The 21,790-nt window shown below is 38.4% G+C and overlaps 1 protein-coding gene across 1 annotated transcript in view; it reads left to right on the top strand.

Moving 5' to 3' along the window:
* LOC122540579 (ubiquitin-associated and SH3 domain-containing protein B-like) overlaps positions 1-21,790 on the top strand; it is a 140,479-nt gene that overhangs the window by 70,742 nt on the left and 47,947 nt on the right. The gene's annotated exons all lie outside the window — the stretch shown is intronic.

The following is a 21,790-nucleotide window of genomic DNA, read 5'->3' as shown; positions in this document are numbered from 1 at the left end:
TGAATGTGTTGTGTTATGCCTTCTGGGCAGTTTGCCAGTGTAGCTTTTTAAAGGTGCATGCTCATGATATCATCACTGTATCATAGCTAATGACTTGAGGATACAAAAGGTCTCAAACATCATCTTCCCTCGGATCTCTTGAAATATGTCACTCTACTGGAAGCATGCTCCTCTGTTGTAACTTAATATCTTAATATTAGCCGAAACACTAATGTGTCTGAATGTGATATTTGTACATATTAGTGAATATTAATATATATCAGTTGGATTCTTTAGTCCAATGTTATTCAAGTAAGTTGATATAATTTGCACCATTATTTATTTTTCTATCATAATAAAATTCTACTTAGAAAGTAAAAATAGAGCTGTGTTTGTTGAATGTGATTAGAAAAGCTGCAGTACATTCCACTTTATTTAACATTCTTTCACTGGATGTGTGCATCACTGGCTATACCAGCACTTATTTCTCATTCTTAATTGCCCAGAAGACTGTTAATAGTTGACCACATTGCTGTGAGTCTGGAATTATATGTATAGGGCAGACTAGGTAGGGATGGCAGATTTCCTTCCCTAAAGGACATTTTTATGACAGTCAATTGTGATTATATGGTTAGATTAGATTAGATTACTTAGTGTGGAAACAGGCCCTTCGGCCCAACAAGTCCACACACACCCGCCGAAGCGTAACCCACCCATACCCCTACATTTACCCCTTACCTAACACTATGGGCAATTTAGCACGGCCAATTCACCTGACCTGCACATCTTTTGGACTGTGGGAGGAAACCGGAGCACCCGGAGGAAACCCACGCGGACATGGGGAGAACGTGCGAACTCCACACAGGCAGTCGCCTGAGGCAGGAATTGAACCCGGGTCTCTGGCGCTGTGAGGCAGCAGTGCTAACCATTGTGCCACCGTGCCGCCCTGTTATTTTACCATTAGGCTAGCTTGTTATTACAGATTTTTAAAAATTAAATGCTAATTTCATTATCCGTCAAAGTGGGTTTTAAACATATCTACCAAGGACATTAGCCTGGGGTTCTGGACAGCTAGACCAGTAACATTGTCATTATGCTATTGCCTCCCCAAGGTGTAATTTTCTTCTTGAAATCTCTCTCACACGAAACACTTGGCACAATTTGATCTAGACCACTTTATTTCTGAATTGCACAATACATTTTATATTTATGTGAAGCCAAAAGTGCTGTCCATTGATGTAGCAGATATTGTAAACACACTGTATACCTGTAGTCAGTTTATGAAAAGTGATGGGCAGAGACTTCTTTAGGAACTGGATGGTAGAAGTTCCAAACTCATTTCGTGGTAGAGTGGGTGTCTTATTAATTAATCATTCTTGATTAGGCTTTCACTCAATTTCACAATATTCTTTGCCTCCTCAATACAAGTAACCCACAGAACTAAGGGGTTTACACAATCCTGCACAATAGCATCAAGTGTTTCCAAGTCTTGCAATTTACAGTTGGTTGCAGAGTTATTCCTTTAACTCTGCTGCAGTTGAGTTGCTAACTCTGGATGTACTCCTGGAGGTTTCACCACATGAGTTCCTGAACTTGTGCTTTCACTACATGTCCATCTTTATAGGCACTCAAATTGTGACCGATTGGAAAGTGATCAGATTATTTGTTGCCTGATTGGACGATTCCTGATGATCAGTTAAAAAGCTTTCCTCCCACTTGTCTTTCCCAATATGTTTAATATTCATAACCTGTGAGGAATAGTGCCCTAGATTTTCATCCTTAATTCCTGGAGAAATGGGAACCCTATGGTTACGATATTTCCAAATCTAACTAGTGAAGAGCAGTCACTGTTGAATCAATAACTTATAAAGAGGAAAAGTGTAGGATTTATGTAGCTCTAGCCTTTTCTGACTGACAATGATCTTTTGTACATGAACTCAGTTGACATAGGACCTCTGACACACAGAGAGAGGCTTCTAACCTCTCTTTACTAATTCCATGTTGGTGAGAAAAATGTATGCTGAAATATTTGCTGATTTTAATTCTTTTGATTTTATTTCCTTCCAGGAAAAGATGCTATATCTCTATTTAGATTTCTAATTGCAGAGTACAAATAGAATATGAATGATAAAAAAGAAACAGCTTGCTTCATTTCAATGATATTAATCCAGCATATAGACTGGGCAATCCAGCAAACTTGGATATCCATTTGCAATCTTGGTCATTTTTATTTTTGTTTATTCCCTTACTCTTGAATAACATCTTGGAAAGTGTCATGTTCTATAGAGTGTTTGGTTGTCTCTGTTTACTTCTTCTGGCTGTTGGCACTTATTTGTAAAAATGGCCTAGAATTTTCTGGAGCAGTTCACCATGTTCTGTCAGTTAAATTGTTTATGTTGTAATATGCTGGAAGTTAGCGCTGATAATGGTATGAAGTTAATAATGAGCCATCTGGGATCTTGTGAATATTGGGACTAACCGTCTTCAATCAGTGAATTTTAAGGACTGAGGGAAAAACTGCAGAAATGCTGCAGAAGAAAATTGGGTGACTTAGAACCAAGGCTGAAAATGTGTTGCTGGAAAAGCGCAGCAGGTCAGGCAGCATCCAGGGAACAGGAGAATCGACGTTTCGGGCATAGGCCCTTCTTCAGGAAGGGCTTAGAACCAAATCAGGTACAGAAAGAGGAATAGAAATAGAGGGAAGGAAAGAGTGGGTTGAGAAAGGAATTAGTTTCAGGCTAAGTTCTGAAGAAGTGTTATATTAGATTCAAAACATCTACTCTTGTTTCCCTCACCACAGACTTGCCAGACTTGCTGTGTTTCACAAGCATTCTGTGTTTGTTCAAATTGTACTACTCTACAGAGAGCTGGCTTGAAATTGGCGGGCTGAATGGTCTCCTTTCATGTTGTTTATAGCTCTATGAATCTTTATCCCATAGGCTACTGACTGGCAGATGCTGGGATACAGTTCACTTTCTACCAGCAACCTTGTGAAACTTTGAAGAGTAAACATTCACCAACACATCTTGGCAGGGATTTAATAAGATCGGTTCACACAATAGAGTTAGGTTCACACAGTTGAGTTCACCAATGGTTTTGGTTACCCAGCCAAGTACGTACTTCAATGGCTCAGTATGAAATTTTCTTTGATAATGGCTTCTGTGAAATACCTTGAATAGTTGTTATACTGAAAACATCACAAATTACATGTTGTTGGTTAGAAACCGAAATTGTAACATTTTTTTAGATCCCCTTATCCCCTTCATTAACCCAGGACCATCGGTGGTGGGTCCCTATCCAGAATCTTGGCTGTTCTTCAATGTCTCGACAAAGATTGTAACCAAAGCGGGGCTCTTCTGGCCTGTAGAGTCCAATACTGGCTGAAACTGTGGCTTATAAGGAATTTTTGTTGGCGTATTAAGATTCTTCCCTGCTTAAGTTATGAACACTAGTACAAAACTGATATTTTTTTCTTATTGTTTGCTCATCAATAGAGTTTGTTGGACCAGTGCACAAACCAGGACATCTGTTATTGGGAAAATATTACAGTCAGTTATAAAGGATGTAATAGCAGTGCAGTTAGAAATCCATAATCTAATTAAGATGAGTCAACATGGTTCCACGAAGGAGAAATCATACCTGACAAATTTATTAGAATCCTTTTGAGAAGGTAACAAGCAGTTAGATAAAGGGGAGACAGTAGATGTGATATATTTGGATTCCTAAAAGATTAGATTAGATTCCTTACAGTGTGGAAACAGACCCCTTGGCCCAATCAGTCCACACAGTCAGAAAGGTACTGCACATAAAGCTACTTAATAGGAGCTCATGGCTTTGCAGGAAATATATGAACATGGATGAGTAGGGCTCTTGAGGCACAGGGGTAATGTCCCTATGTCTGAATCAGATGTTCCAAATTCAAGTCCCATTTGCCCCAGATATATGTTATAATGTACATGAATTGGTTACTTAAAAATATCTATTAGCATGACTTGAGAATTAGCAAACTAATAGAAAACAGAGTTTGATAGGGGAGAACATTTTCATGATGGCAATCTCTAACTATTAGAATACTGCAGGAATCAGTGCTGGGGTCATAATTATTTGCAATATATATTAATAACTTGGATAAGGAAAGTGAATATACTATAGACCTATTTGTGACTGACACAAAAATAGCTAGAAAGGCAACTGAGGGCGACACAAACAGTCCTTGGAGTAATTATAGACTGGTTAAATGAGATTGCATCTGACAAGTTTTTGCACAATAATGTGGAAAAGTGTGAGGTTATGCACTTTGGCAGAAAGAATAGAAGAGATGAATATTATTTCAGTGGAGAAAGCCTGCAGAAAGCTGCAGCTTAGGTTCTTGTGAATAAATGACAAAAAACTAGCATCCAAATTCATCAGTTAATAGGAAAGACAAATAGAATGTTGGCCTTTATTTCAAAGGAAAAGGAGTATAAAATTGGGAAAATCTTGCCATAACTATACAACTACACTGGCTTCTGCAGTTACTGATGCCAAAACAGTGAAGGCTATGAGTTAAGTGCTGAAAAATTGGATTAGGAAAATCAGGTGGATGTTTTTAACTGGTGCAGACTTGATGGGCCGAAGTCCTTTTTTTCTGTGCTATAGATATCTATGGCTTTAAGGCACTAGCTAAACTATACCTAGAATACTGTGAACAGTTTAATCCCTTATCTAAAGAAAGATTTACTTACATTGGTGGCAGTCCAGAGAAGGGTTTACTTGGTTAATCCCAGATATGCAGGGTTTTGTTTTAATATGAGAAGAGGTTGACAAAGTTGTGCTCATTGGAATTTAAGAGAATGAGAAATGGCCTTATTGAAACATAAGAGATTCTTGACCAGGTAGATTTTGAGAGGTTGTTTCCCTTGTGAAAGAGTCTAACACAAGAGGGAATAATCTCAGAGTGGGGAGGGGGGGGGGGGGGGGGGGGGGTCATTCATTTAAAACAAATGAGGAAGAATCTCTTCTCTGAGAGGTGTGATTCTGTAAAGTTATTTGTTACGGATGGTTGGAATAGCTGGGTTGTTAAGTATATTTAAGGCTGAGATAGGCAGATTTTTAATCAGTAAGGGAATTGAGGGTTGTGGGGAATAGGCAGGAAAGTGGAATTAAAGACTATCAAATCAGCCATGATCTCACTTTTGCTCCAAGATCTTACAGTTTTGCCAATGTGGATATGGTTTCTCATCTGGATTGATAAACAATCATGTTTGGTACCATAATTAATTTCAACCACTGCTTGGGAAAAGCAAAGTCAGTGACATTTCTGCTCCTGATTTACTATCAGAATCACTAGCAGGGATACATTCAAGGGGAAACTAAATGTATTTTTTCCTCCCTCACTTATCTAAGGGCATATTGATAAGAGTGAGATAAAGTAAGAGACTTATATGGGCATTGAGAAGTTGGATTGAATGGCTAGTTATGGCACCATACACTTTGTCTTTCTGTGTAATGACTTAAAGATACTATCAGTTGAGACAAATATCAAGTATGGATATATTTTCTCCATTTCCTTCTTCCTCAAGGTTTATTCAGTTTATTCTCACACCTGAACCACACACAGGCCTTTCTTCATTAAAAGGGTACGGCAAGTTCAAGGTTATAGGTATGGGTTCTGCCTCAGAACTTGAATGGGTAATCTGCCTTTTCCTTTGTAGAGACACAGTTTTGCCTTTTTGGTTCTTATTTCAGCTTCCTTTTTATATTTAGTGAATGCATAGAGTTAACCTGGCTTGTTTAAAATTGAACAAAGCTTGGCACTGAACTACTAATCATCAACTAGTCATCTGGGATATTCACCATGGCAAGGACACTTACAATCAGAGTCAATTTGCCAACCAATCAGCACTGTCCTCTTATACAGTATAAATATTGTTTTCCCAATACTTTGGTATTTCCTGAGAATTGTCTTAATAATTGCAAGGTGAACAGTTTTGACAAAATGTATTTTCAACAACACTCCAGTTCTGTACTATAGAACAATGATATCCTGTATTTGTGACCACAGATTGCATGGTTACATTTCAGTTTAGTACCAAAAAAAAAATTAAGATTGTGCCTTTTAACATAGAGAGTGTAAAAACGGCCAAGGAATGTTAAATAAAAAGGTGGAGGAGAAAAGAGGAGATAAACGGTTCTTGTTGGGAGAAATAGACAAAATTATTGGTTCTGAAATATTCTCTGGGCAGAGAGAATATGAACAGTTTTAGATGGCAGGGTGGCTGAAGCTCACATGATAAAACCTCCGGAAGGATGTCTGAGCAGAGTTGACTAAAGAGTTTAGGAGTTTAGGAAAGAGAGGTGCAAAGGGATGTGGTTAGATCTCTGGTGTGCAAATTTGACCTCTGGAAAAAGATGGACTTTTGCCAAACGATTTTCTCCTGTTCCAAAATGCTTGTTATTAGCCTTGGGTATTGCAGATTGATGGGATGGATTTTATTTTCAATGTTATATTTTCCTGAAGGTGATGAGTCTGACAGATGGTTGGTTTGTCAATCATGTATCAGTCGTCCACTATTTCATGGTTACAAGCCAATAACTGAAGCAGTTAAGAGGATCCAATCCTTGATTTAAAATTTTGTGCTGTTAACCTTGACGTTGCTGGCTGTTACTCAATATTAAAATGAGTTTTCAGTTTTAAGACTGGTATTCATAGGGACAGAATGTGGTCCTTCAGCTCTTTGAGCATTCATTTGGCTCACTGGTGATCTGATGCTTAACTTCTGCCTGCCTCGGTTGTAACTCTTCATGTACTGAACAACAAATCCTATCCGTTTTGAATTAAACCCCAGCCTTGATAGCCTTTTGGAAAAATGGACCAGGTTTCTAATACCTTTTTCTGTGATTAAATGTTTCTTGACATCACCCCTGAATTTTGATGTTTTGCCCTCTTCTTGATTCCCTTCAGCAGCGGGAATAGTTTCACTTGTTCACTTCTCAATTCATCATCTGAAATGACCCATTTTAAACTCATTCTATATTTAAACCCACTGCCTCCTGCTTCATTTCTTTGTATTTCCCTGCACCCACCCCATTCTCCATGTGTACATATAGTAATGCTGGCTCTGGGAGCTATGCAAGCCCAAGGCAGGGTTCACATATTTTCTTTCTCACTGTGCAGAAGAACCTCCTGTTCCATCTGTTCAAGGACTCTGGCAGATGGCCCAGGTGAGGTCAGAAAATTGTCACTGTGGGCGGTCAAAGCAAAGAAGACTGTGACCTTCAGCTTGGCAGTCAATGTAACTGGGAGTCAATGCCCCAGTGATCAATCTGTGGGGAAGTTGGTGCATTTGCTGGTTAATCTCACCCTGTGAAAGTTTAAATTATCGGAAGTGAAGCCGAATCTGACTGTTATCTGTTTCAAATTAAAGACCCAGAGAGACAACAACTTTCTTTTTAGAAATGTAATTTATTAGAAGCATCAAATCATTTAATCATATATACACCATTAATTTTCAGGCATTTAATGCAAATTGTCAGTACTGAAGAGTCAGAGGCCTGTGGGTTTTTCAGTCAAATTTCTTGCTCTCCTGAACTCAACTCCCAACTAGACAGTGCACTTCAATTTCTGTGCACATGACACCAGATTAGTAACCAAAAGGAGCGGTTAATGAGCTGAGGTGCAGGTTCAAATCTCGCCACAACTGCTGTAACTTAAAATCAACAAAATTCAGAATTGAAAGCTAGATCAGTAATGGTGACAATGAAACTAGCATTGATTGTAATAAAAATCCATCTCATTCACAAATGCCCTTTTGGAAAAAGCATCCAGAAAAATCTGCAGTCTTTACCTTGTCTAGCCTACATCTGACTACAGACCTACAGTAACTCTTAACTGTCCTCTGAAGTAGAATTGCAAATCCGTGAGGGCATGCATTTGCTGAATTAAGGTACTGACATTATTTTAGCCTATTGACATTAACAGTAAAACTCAACTCGTGGGAGGGGAGTCGGATAACAGGCTAGCGCATTGTCGACCATCATAGATCCCTTCTAAATTTATTGTACCTTGAATCAAGGCTGGAATATGCATTCATTTGCCTTTCCAACAAATACTTGCTGTGAATTATTACATTATAAATCTAACATTCAAAATTCTGAAAGTAACTTTTTTGAGGAACTAATTAGATTACAAGAAAACTAAATTTAGGTGCAGTTTGAAGCATAATTTTCTGTCCTGAATTATGCTGTTCACAGATTTTTCTTTTCTCTCTCAAGGGGATTTTGTGAACCAATGGCCTTTTACAACCCCTCCCCTGACTTGGGCTTCGGCTGTTGGGTTTACTTCTGTTTAACGCTTGACATTTGGACAAGGAAGTAGCGTTTAAGCAAGAGATAGTGGCGTTTGGTATTTATCAAATGGTATCATTGGAAAGATTTGACTTTCAAATTAACGTATATGAAACGAAAAAGGGGGAGCCGTTAAAACAAATGTCTACAGAGAAATACTGAGCAAAAGATTCAGTCCTGAATCCTTTTACCTAGCAATAGTTATTTGTACGTTTCTTTTCCCGAGCATTAAGCTGAATAAATATTTCACTAAACTGGTTGGTTTGTAGAAAAAAGAACTGCGGATGCTGGAAATCAGAAACAAAAACAGAAATCGCTGGAAAAACTCAGTCCCTAAAACGTTAACTCTGCTTTCTCTATACAGATGCTGCCATATTCGCAATTTCCAGAAATTTTTGCTTTTGTTTCTGTCAATAGTTTATAAGGACATTGAATCGATCATGCATTTCGCCATGCGTCTCAAACGTCTTGCATTTAACATTCAATGAATTATCTTGAGCTCGTGATAATTTTTTGGGAGGATCCTTATTAACCTCTGGTAAAGATGTCCCTACGTGGCTCCTAAACCAATGAGTGTTGTCTGGTTCCTTTTGTCTGGTTACGTTGCTTGGAAAGGGTATTGGAAAATTTAGCGTTAAAAGCGCAACGTGTTGTGATAGACAAATTCAGCAGTCCATTTTCTTGTTATCAAGATGTTGCAAACAATAATGGAATAGAACTAGTTAATCTAATTTTTGTTCTTTTTTCCTCGAAGTTACAACGTTGATGAAACACAGGTTTTGTAAGATACATTCACATGTCTTTCTTTGGTGAGGAACTGTCTGATGCAGTTTAGAGTTCCAGAAAGTGGTTGTTACGGTTTATTATAGTGAGGAAGTGGTCTTAGATTTCTCACAAGTTCTTCCTGTTACTTGTCAGAAAAATGTCTCCGTTAACTGGGACACAGAATAACCACAGTCTCTCTGGGTGAGGATGAATGGAGAGTGGCATTGCTTCCTTTGACGGTCACGATCAGCTGTTCAAAGTCGAATACTTATGTCTGGCATTCCACATTCATGTTCAACATAATGTGTCTCAGACCACTGGAAGTATGAGAAACTTAACATTTTTATCATTAAGATCACCTTTTGATTAGTGTGATTTTTCCACCTCAGCAAGATTGGACTATCCACCCACACTCCTTTCAGAATCTACAATCACTATATTCTTTATCTCTTTTCTTTCACCTCCCAATTGTGTTAGATTTTTCACTTACACTCATTGGTTTAGGTGTTAGTCCTTGATGCTCGATTAATGTAATCAATATATTAGTGTAGTTATACAGTAACTGGAGAACATGGTAGAAAATCATAGATGTTTCAGAAGGAAGCCATTCAACTGATTTATACCTGTAGCTTATACCTGTTTATTAAGTATAAATAAGATGAAGCCATTTGGTTCCTCTAACCTATTCTTTCATTCAATGATAGAATGGCTGATTTACATTCTCACTCATCTTAACTCCACATCTATTAATACCTTTAGTTAACAAAAATATATCAATCCTAGTTTTGAAATTAACAATTGCTCTAGGATCAATTACTATTTTCAGAAGAGAGTTTTAAATTTTAAGCAAATTTTGTGTGAAGATATTTCAAATTTTACAGTTGGGAAGTTCTGATTTTAATTTTTTGACAATAATCACTAGTCCTAGATTTTCTGACTAATGGAAGTATTTTCTCCCAACCTACCCTCTTAATATATTGAACATTTGATTGTATGAACTCTTAACCTTCCAAATTAGAGGGAAATGAAGCACTGTTTATTCAATTTCACTTTATTTCTTAATGCTAGTTTAATGCTAATTTAACTTAATGCTTAAGTCCAGGTACCATTGTGTTAAACCTACACAGTACTTCAACCAAGGCAAAAATATCTTTTCAAATATGAACTGAACACAGCATCCTCCCAATTCCCAGGTGTTGACTGACCAGAGCTTTGTAAAGCTAAAACATTGCTAGGAGAAAGTGAGGTCTGCAGATGCTGGAGATCAGAGATGGAAATGTGTTGCTGGAAAAGCGCAGCAAGTCAGGCAGCATCTAGGGAACAGGAGAATCGACGTTTCGGGCATTAGCCCTTCTTCAGGAAACATTGCTAACCCATTTGAATTCTAAGTGTTTACCTAGTTCTCTCTTAAGTTCCATTGCCAATAGTTTGCTGGGCACTGAATAAAGTATTCCATTGTTTTGTAGTTGTTTTGCGTGAATATATTTTTGAACTCTCCTTATCAGTACTAATAATTGAACACCCTTTGTTCTGGTTGATGTGATAAAACCATCTGTTGGAGAAGGAGGGGAAATGTCCACTTGCGATGCTCCTAGTTTCATGAATAGTCAAAATCATAGGTCAGGTTGATGAAGTCAGTTTTTGTTGACATTCTTCTTGCATCTATCTGAACAAATATGGAATGAACTGTCAGAGGAAGTGGAAGATGCAGGTACAGTTACAATATTTAAAGAACATTTGGACAGGTACATGAATAGGAAAGACTTAGAGGGTATGGGCCAAATGCAGACAAATGGGACTAGTTTAGTTTGGGAAACCTGATCGGCATGGATGAGTTGGACCGAAGGATCTTGTTGGATGGGTGGCTGATTTTTCATGCCTGTGCACAATTTTAGTTCGTAATTTCACAGACCAGAAAATATTTGGGCAATTGCTACATTTGATGTTTTGGACCCCAAGAAATAGCAGGGAGGGGAACGCAAAAAAGATCAATGCTGCTGTGCTAGAGAATAAAGCTGCAGGAGAAATGTTCTGTTCCTGATTTAAAAACCGATATTGCTGGAAAATGCAGAAACAGAGCAATTTTGAAGAACGGTCACTGGACTTGAAACGTTAACTCTGCTTTCCCTCCACAGATCCTGCCAGATCTGTTGAGTTTCTTCAACAACTTGTTTTTGTTTCAGATCTTCAGCATTCACAGTTCTTTGTTTTATGTTATTGTTCTGTTCCTGATGATTGTGTAGTAGTGAATGCTGTATGTGTTGTAATTGTCTGATGAGGACAGATTGTGGAACAGTTGTGATCCCCTCCACAATGGTTTTCTGGCAGTTTCCGAGATATTGAATAGCTGATGGAATGCTGAAGGAGAGGTGTCTTTGAATCCAAACATTATGTTACACCTTTTATTAAAGGAGAGAAAATCGGCATCTCCTTATTTTTCCACTTGTTATAAGTGTAAATTTCTGCCCCTTGTCCACGTTATTATTGCTATATATTATTAGGAGGAGGGGCCACTTGTGGCATTGCTTAACATGTGACGGGATAAGATACAGTAGCTACTTCACCTGGTCGCTCTGCATTTTGTGTAATTTCATTTAGCACCCTGGCCTGTTTATTTAAATGTTTTTAAGATTTAGAGAGTAGCACCTTTTCATATCTCCAAGATGTTCCCAAATACTTTACTTCCAAGTAAAGCCACCATTGTAGTGGAGTAAAACGAGATGGGCGGTGCATGGCAGGATCCTACACATGATAATAGCCTAAATAATTAAGTAATGGTGCAAAAACAAATTGTTGGAGGAACTCAGCAGTCTGGCAGCAACTGTGGTGGCAGAAAGCAGAGTTCATGTTTTGAGTCCAGTGACCTTTCTGAAGATCTATTGATGCTATCAGACCTGCTGAGTTTCTCCAGCAATTTTATTTCAGATTTTCAGCATCCATTGTTCTTTTTTTAAATCAGGTAAAGGATATTTAGTTGAGGGATGTAGTTGGTGGGGATACTGGAGAGTACTCTTCTTCTTAATTGTGACTTTGGATCTTTCTCAACATCTGATAGCCCAGACAGGGTCTTGATTTAATTTCTCAGCTGAAAAGTGGTACCTCCAAAAGTGCCACACTGGGAGTGTTGGTCTCCAGGCTTAAGCCTGTGGAGTGGGGCACAAAACCACAATCTTCTCACTCCAAGACAAAAATGTGCTACTCACTGAACCACAGCCTCAGTGTACAGTGCAAATACATATTCTAGCTGTCAGCAGAACTCAGCAGTGAATATTAGGGTTGAAGTCATGCATTTTAGCCTCACTGTGGAAAATGGCTTATAGAACTGTGGAATAAGGTCAGAGGTCAGTTATGTGACTGTGATATATCACCTCATTTTCTCAAATACAGTTTTTATTTTTGTCTTGTTCCTTCTTTTTATTCCTCTTTCATGGTCACTGACAAACTTATAGGGTAACAGCATTTTCGAGGGTGGAGGATGTTAGCCCCTCTGAATGTCACAAAAAAAACTTTTATCTTAAAGTAATACTTTTTTTATTTTGCAATATTTACAGAAAATGTTAATTTCTTTGAGACTCAACTCGATGTTTACACTTCATGGCTGGATAGCAAGTGCCTTTATCTCTAAAACCCACAAAAGAAAATAGGGTTAGGGAAGGAGTTGAGATAATTTGAGTTTTACGCTTTTCAAAAAATGAATTGGACTATTCATTACATGGGAACAATTCCTGCTAGTCATTGCATCAGTTGCATGACACTTTGATCCTTGACTATAAATTCTGTGTCCTATGATCCTGCCCCACTAACTATCTGATGAAGGAGCAGTGCTCTGAAAGCTTGTATTTCCAAATAAACCCGTTGTACTATAACCTGGCGTTGTTTGATTTTTTTTAACTTTGTCCACCCCAGTCCAACAGCAGCACCTCCAAATCATGTTAGTCTATTGCCATTCAACAGAAATCTCTTATTTCCACAAATGTGCAACAGCACCTTGTATTAATATTGCAGCTCCTAAAGTAGTAAAAACATCCCAGGGCATTTTACAGTTGTCATCGGACAAAAATGGATAGAAACAAAGACTTTAGGACAGCCAGCCAAACAGAATGAAAGGTTTTGAAATGGTTAACATTGAACAGTGCCTTAAGCACCATTCATTATGTTAAGGTCATATAGACTTTTAGGACCTCTAATTAGTGAGACCTAACATTTGGTAACATCACTGTAACAATATCTATCACATCAATGTAACCTGTAACTAATTGCTAATGTCTTATAAATCATATCTTGGTCAATTGAAAAGCTTCTTTTATTTAGACAAGTAGATGGTTTTCCTCTATCACAACAGACCATGCAGAACCAGTCGATTCATCCATTTGAAGAAGAGCAGCCGCAAACCACCACATGATGAGCTGCAAACTTGGTCTGTTGCATATACAATAGAACATTTTAGAGAGGGTCTTAAAGGAAGAGAGGGCGAAGTAGAAACTTCAGATTGAAACTGCTGACAGCACAGTGACAAGAGGTAGAATGAAAGAAATGGGGAATGCAAACGTGCATGATGAAGTCATTCAGGGCATTACAGCCTCACTTCCTAGACACTTGCATGGTGAATTTACCATGTGCTTTCTCTGTCTCACCCCGATTTCAGGGGAACAAACACGAGAGAGATGAATGTGTGAGATTGGGTGCTGCTGACATATGTATGTTTCACACCTGCTGTGCAGTTTGTTACACTCTTGTTATAAGCTATCAGTATAAACTTTAGCAGCATACTGGAACCTCAATGTGAACTGTTTCTCGGTTTTCTAATAAATATTGTCAGAGTGGGGGCTTGCCACATTGCATGGGTGGCAATGATAAGCATATTCAGTTTCTCATTGGGGGAGCAAGGAGGCAATGACTACAGTTACACTCAGAAACATGTTTTTCAGATCAAACAGTTTTGGGTTTGATCTCCAACCACCAAGAATAACTTTAAACTGCTCTTCATTCTTACAAGTGCAAAACAAAAAGAAAGAGGTTACATTTCTAAAGCACATTTAAATTATCAGGGCATCGAAAACCACTTTACAGCCAATGTAAGTCATTGTTCTAATGTATGAAATATGACAGACTTTTTTTTGTTCATTCTGGTTTGAATGATGCTAACTTTATTGTTGGATGTACAAAATGTGAGATCACAAGATAGATTTTGACCAAAACTATTCCTCTGTCCTTCTGAACTCCCTCTTTCAGAGGGATTCTCATTATACAATCCAATTGATTCATAAAGGGACCTGGAAGAGCACAGCAGTTCAGGCAGCATCCAAGGAGCAGCGAAATCGACGTTTTGGGCAAAAGCCCTTCATTAGGAATTCCTGCACCACTAATCCAGAATCTGGTTTCCAGCATCTGCAGTCATTGTTTTTACCTCATAAAGGGACCTGTCAATGGCAGCTATTGAATACCTTGTGCATCAATATATCTTGGTGCCTGTATTCCTTTTACCTAAGTCCACATTGATATACTCCTCTAAAACATTCTGTCAGAGCTGTCTCATCCGTAACATTCCCAACTGTCCTTGAACATCCCGGAGACTTTAGGAATGAAAGATTAACATCCTCCCTAATCAGGTCTGACTTTACTCAGCTGTCTAAATTTGACATTAGATAGTTCCTGCTGCATTTCTAGGTGAAACAATGTGCAACCAGTAAGCGTCCTCTTGTTTTATGGATTGGTGTCCCTTTTTAAGTTTGGTTTCTTGCATCCCAGTCCAGATGAGTGCAAGACAATATTTTGCCTTTGTTACATACAATCATGTGAATTAGGAACATGAGGTGGTCATTCAATTCTCAAACCTGCTCTGCCTTAACCAATATGATCATGGCCTAACTGATAACTTCAAACTGCCACATTACTACAATAACCTTTGCTTTTCAAGAATCTAATCAGCTCTGACTTGAAATATTCAAGAACTGCTTCCCCCACTTTTTTGAGGAAGAGAATTCAAAAGATTTATGACTCTCTGTCAGAAAATAAAGTTACTCCTCCTCCACCCAGCCTGACTCCACCTTCAGCATTATCTACCAAGCTTTTCCGAGCTACAGTCAGTCTGAAGAAAGGTCACTGGACCCAAAACATTAACTCTGCTTTCTCTCCATAGATGTTGCCATTCCGACTGAGTTTCTCCAGCAATTTCTGTTTTTGTTATTCTCATATCTTTGTGTCATTGGCAAATTTAGCAACTTTATCTTCAGTCCCTTAATCCAAGACATTTATATAAATTGTAAAAAGTTGAGGCCCAGCACTGATCCCTGTGACACACGATTCATTACATTTTGCCATCCAGAAAATGACCCTTCTATGGCCATTCTGGTTTTTGTTAGCCAGCTGATCTTCTATCTATGCCAATATGTTAACCCTCACACCATGGACTTATATTTTCCACAATGACCTTTGTGGCATCCCAATGAAATTTCTTCTGGAATCTAAGTACAATACATCTACTGGTCTCCCTTTATATACAACACATGTTACCTCCTCAAAGAACTCCAAAAGAATTGATTAGACATGATTTCCCATTCACAACACCATGTTGACTCTGCCTGATTACCTTGAAGTTTGCTAATTGTCCTGCTGTAATGTATTTAATAATAGCTTCTAACATTGTGGGCGGCACGGTGGCACTGTGGTTAGCACTGCTGCCTCACAGCGCCTGAGACGCAGGTTCAATTCCCGCCTCAGGCGACTGACTGTGTGGAGTTTGCACGATCTCCCCGTGTCTGTGTGGGTTTCCTCCGGTTTCCTCCCATAGTCCAAAGATGTGCAGGTCAGGTGAATTGGCCATGTTAAAATGCCCGTAGTGTTAGGTAAGGGGTAAATGTAGGGGTATGGGTGGGTTGCGCTTCGGCGGGTCCGTGTGGACTTGTTGGGCTGAAGGGCCTGCTTTCACACTGTAATGTAATGTAATCTAATCTAATCTAATCTTTTCTGTGATGGACGTTTGTAATTTATGTTTTCTGTCTTCCTCCATTTTTGAATAAAGGAGTTACATTCACTATTTTCTAATCAAATAGAACCTTATCCCAAATCTACGGAATTTTGGAAAATTAAAAGCAACATGACGACAACTTGCTCACTAGTCATTTTTTTAAAGACTGTAGGTTAAAGTCCATCAAGACCGTGGACTTGTCAGACCCTGATTCCAATTATTTGATCAGTATCATTTCCCTCATGACCATAATTGTCCTGAGTTCTTCCCACTGTTCCATTTCTGATTTGCAGCCATTTCTGAATATTACTTGTATTCTCTTCAGTGAAGACAGATGCAAAATACCTGCTCAATCTCCATATTTTCTATTAATAATTCTTCTAACTACTTACTATGGGACCAATGCTTACTTTGTTAACTGTATTATAATTTGAATATCTATAGAAGCTCATACTGGCTTTTTTATTATATTTGTGACAAGCATTCTCTTGTGCTATAGGTCTTCCCTTTATCAATTTGTTTTGTTATTCTTTGCTTTTTTTAATATATTCTGTTCAATTGTTCATATGGTATCTAATTTTAACAATCTGGATGATTAACTTAATTGCTACAAGTTAAGTTAATACTTTTAGAAAAATCATTGAAGAATTTAAATTTTTTTAATATTAATTTGTTTATTTTGTTATAATAATTGTTTGGCTTACATCCATACTTATACGGAATCCTGGAAGTGTTAATATTTACAAGCAGGTCCCAGAATGCACTAATATTTATGAGGGTGTTGCTGGAGTGTGTTAGTGGATTTTTAGGCATATTCATTTCGAAAGATCTCAGAAATCACATTTCCTTTTCTCATCCTTCTATCTGCTGTATTGATACAAGTGACTGATGTGTTATGTTCCTGCCACTTCTCCCTTTGTTCCATTTTAGCATCCCATCTGGAATTCTGTCCTGTTTGCCTGTTGTTTTTTGAACTGAAGACGAAGCCTATCTGTATTTTATATTTATGCTGAATTATGTAGTGATAAGTGTCGAAACAAAAGCCATATGATTTTCATGCTAAACACAACACAACAAAAATATGACGTGGAGGAGCCGGTGTTGAACTGGGGTGGACAAAGTTTAAAAATCACACAACACCAGGTTATAGTCCAACAGATTTATTTGGAAGCACTAGCTTTAGGCAACTACCTGATGAAGCAGCAGTGCTCTGAAAGCTAGTGCTTCCAAATAAACCTGTTGGACTGTAATCTGGTGTTGTGTGGTTTTTAACAACAAAAATAGTGATCATTATTTTTGCTGTGATTCCACCAGCAATCTACACCATTCCCCCATCACCACTCCTCAACCTCACTCACTTAAAATAAAGACGGTTCCCTGAGCAGACTGTCAAACTCACTTGGGAGAATGCCATTTTGAACAAGTGGCTAGATGTTGGACATTGGTGAGAAGGGCACCACTGTCAGATCTTTTATGTATGCCCAGACTCTGTCACTGTACTGAGGCAGCTACAATGACGAAGGGACTGTTGCACGTATGTGTCTTTGCAAAGAAGCCTGGGAGAATGAAGCAGTGATTTATCTTGTGGTTCATCTTGAACAGTTCTGTGACACAGGACTCTGTGCTCTGTCCTCTGGGATGCACATTGAGACAAACATCAATTGTGCCTGGAGGTCCATCAATTCAGTGAAAGACACTCTTTGGTCTGCTTGAAACTGAGTGTTGTAAACTGGCACATTTCGAGGTCCTGAACTACGTGCTGACGGATGCACTAAAACCTGGGGCAGCTGCTGTCTTGATGCAGTGGGGAATTTAAATAATTTCTGGTCATATTTAATAAATAATCCTATTTTGCATTTGGATGGAGATAACCTAGGAGTGCAATGCTCAAATGGAAATATGATATTTTTATTGTATTTTTTGTAATGTTCTATTTGAACTGTTTTACAATTTACACATATATAATTTGTGAATAGAATATATTTTTGCTGAATGTATAGAACAGTGTTTTTTAAAATGACTTCTATTAATAAATATTCCCAAATTCTTTACAGCTGTTGAAGTCCTACTGAAATATAATTTCTCACTTCCTTCTCACGCTGACGCTGTTGGGTGTGAATTGTGGTAAATTTATCAGGGTGATTATACAAAATTCAGTACTTGCTTCCATGCATGTGCAGCTGTGGCCAGTGATGTCAGTAGATTGCAGGAGAACATGCACTGATGATGTCATCACAGTCTCTGTGCACTGACATTATCATCAGTGTGTGTAGAGGGATGGGGTTGGGGAGGCTGGGAGGCCCTCTCCATTATTGCCTTGCACCCCCTGCCCCCTTATTCACACATTTACATGTTCAGCCAATTCCTTTTGTCACTTCTGTAATGCTGAGTTGTGATGGAGCGCATACAATAAACACACCTTTAAGTTATATTGCAGGGTACGGACACTGAGACTGTAACCCCCTGATTCTCTACCTGGACAGCATTCTTCTTGTATACATCTTGAATTAAACTCCACTAGGGAGGACCATACATCTCACAGTGTGGGAGTCACAGATTATCCAAAATTGGCAGTTGAGAATTTGTATGAATTTAAGGTTGGTTTATAATAACCCTTTACTGACTCTGGAGGACAAAAGGATGGATGGCACAGTATGTGTTATCTCCAACATCTGGCAGCAAATCTCTGCTCAGTTGCTGAGGGAAGTTCTTCCCCTGATCTTTCTCCCATTTGAAGAAGACAACTACTTGATGAGGACAGCCCCTGTCTTCATGAATATACTTTCATTTAGGTCCTCTCTTTTTACCCTGTGTTAATTACCTGTTTGAATTGCTCTAGCTGAAGACTGCAGGACTCTAAGCCTCGGTGTCATCCTGCCCGTCCGTTACTTTAGTTCAAGTTCACCTTTAACTTTAACTCATACTAAAAATCTTTCAATAACCTTTGCCAGACCATGTACAAGACACTGTTCTATTAACATGAAAGCCTGATCTAGCACACCTTGACATTTCCAGCATCTGTTAATATTTTTCTCAAGAGAGGAAGAAGGAGAAGAGAATCTACTTTTCTGCCAGTGACTTCTTGCTTGCCTGCTAACACCATAAGAAAATCCTAGAGTCTGCAAAGTGCTATTTTTTGCAAGGCCCAATGCAGTGCTCAACTGAACACAAGCCAGGCACAAATGTGTGTGAGCAGATTCAAAGCTCCAAAATAAGACTAGGGAAATATATGAGCTGCTTTTCCTCTAATGGATTGGAACTAAAATATAGTACTGGCCAGTTTTCCCATCTCCTAGTATAAGGCTTTGGGATCTACTAGCATGTAGCTATCATACGGTTGTCCAGCACAAACTTACAATCAAACCAAGGATGGGCATTGTGATGATCCCATTGTATCAAGAGGATGAATTGGGGGAAAAAATACAAAATCATAAAACCAAATGAAACTCAGCCACATCAATCTTTCCATTAGAGCAGGACCTATCTACTACAATACAGTCTTTTACTGTGCACTTCTTTTCCTGATGTTTAAACCTCCTGCGACTGTAGTGAGCTTCTCAATGTTTGACACACACACATTAATTTAAAGTATAGTGTTTTATGTAGAAATAGGTCTCCCCGCCCAACAGGTATTTTCTCCAAATAAACCTCCTCCCTTGACACCCTGTCAGCACTGACCTTTTTTTTTTTTTTTTCTTCTTTATGTATTTTTCCAGCTTCTCCTCTGTTATAGTAGTCCTAATCTATGCCAGGGCAGATCCTCTAATCATTTCTCCATACCTCACAGTCTTGTGCTTTCTGCCTCAATTACTGTTAGGACTCTCCCATGATTAGTTTTGATGAACCAAATAATTATGGAAAATAAATGATTTTCCCATTGCCTGCCTCATGTTTACTTGAAGGGATTAAATGTCCTCTTCCTGAAAGCATTTTGGAATATTCTGGGATGGATAAGATTTTATATACATTTCAGAATTTCTCTTTTGAAAGGCTATCAAGTACCTTCCGCACTCTTTAATCAGAAAGTCCATTGCTTTCTTGGCCAAGGCTCTGTCTCCTGCCAAGATCTCTTACCTGGTGTCTTAAGTAAATCATTCACTGATGTGGAGCTTAATGGGCTGTTTATGAGCTGGGTAGTAATGAATGAGATCAATGCATGCTAATATCATAAGAAGGGAAAAGAGGAAACCAGACTTGATGGGACAACAATTGAGGTCCATTATTTGTGACCTTGCCCTCATTTCCCTTGGAGACCTTGTCCATTTTTGTTGGTGGATTGGAAGGTTGTTGTTAACCCTCTGAGTGACTGTGTTTTCTTTTTTTCCACTGTCCACAGTCGCATTTTCATTCTTTTGTTTGGTGTTTACAGGCTTCTGAGAATCCAATCAACATTTATGTTTTGCTTTCATAAATAACTGTTATAGGTAGTCAGGTGGAATCGATGACTGAGTAGATCATCCATTTCTATATCTTACTCAGTTCTGGGCAAGTGATAAACTTGTCTGATGGGCCACCTGTCTCTTACTTCCAGTTCTATAACACCTCTCATTTGCTTGTCATGATGATAACTCAATCTGATCTATTTCTTGGTAAATACCTACCACCTTGTGTTACCAGTTTGCAGTTAAGTACAGGAATCTTGATCCTTACCCATCCTTTTATTAGTCTGCAGTCCGTGAAGCAAGTTATATTGTTCCCATCACTGTACGGGGCTAAGTAGAACTAGGCATTTTGAGATGATTAACAGATTTCTATTGTGTACAAGGTGCAGAGATACTCAATGAGAATTTTGATTTGCACTTCACTGGGGAAAATATTATAGTTTGATAGGGGTTAATAATCCATTCATCGACATCAAAAGTATCCCAGGACATTGTGGGAAATTAGGGAGGAAGCTGCAGGGCCCCTAGCAGAAATATTTGTATCATCAATAAACACAGGTGAGGTAGAAGATTTTACTGCATTTTACTTTCTGATTTGCTGTTTGAGAATACTTCAGTGTAATTGGCTGCCAACTCCCTGCGGTGATATCACTGTTACTGTATGCCTAGTGTTTGTCTTGATCTTGCACATATCAAGAAAGGGAAACTTCATGCCTCAGAGATCACTAGATAGCAGAAAATCCCTTTAATACTTCAAAGTACTCTTTTGGTATGATCCTAGATATTGAATATTGTTAGATATTATTACTGGAGCGAATCATAGATTTACATTTAAATAGTTCCCATTTCTGTCTTTGTTCACTCCTTTCCTCAGCAATATTTTGTGTTTGATTTTGTCTACTTTCTGTGGTTTTATTTACCCTAATGAAGAAGAGCATATCTTCTCAACATCACAACTATTGATCTCACCCTGCTTGGCTGTTGTATGGAACCCCCTACGTGTTAACCCCTTAAAGCCAAATACATAACAATATTGTCAAATTTGATGGAATTTTAATGCATTTACTTTAGGGGAAATTTGGCATGTTAATATGCTGCAGTTTTTCTTATCTGCGATGTTTTGTGTTATGTTGCTGAAAATATTACTGATGAAATACTTAGCAGTTGTAGTAAAATCATGCGTATACTTAGGATGAAGAAGATTATGAGTACCACATATGCTTGGTCCAGTTCTTGTTGGATTCATTTGGATATCAAAGTTGAAACTTTATTGCTGGAACAGCACAGCAGGTCAGGCAGCATCCAGGGAACAGGAGATTCGACGTTTCGGGCACAGGCCCTTCTTCAGGAATGAGCAGAGAGTGTTCAGCAG

The sequence above is a fragment of the Chiloscyllium plagiosum genome, chromosome 35, assembly GCF_004010195.1.
Source record: "Chiloscyllium plagiosum isolate BGI_BamShark_2017 chromosome 35, ASM401019v2, whole genome shotgun sequence".
NCBI classification, from domain to species: domain Eukaryota; kingdom Metazoa; phylum Chordata; class Chondrichthyes; order Orectolobiformes; family Hemiscylliidae; genus Chiloscyllium; species Chiloscyllium plagiosum.
The sequence above is the reverse complement of the archived record's forward strand: the minus strand, read 5'-3'. Positions and strand labels throughout refer to the sequence as shown.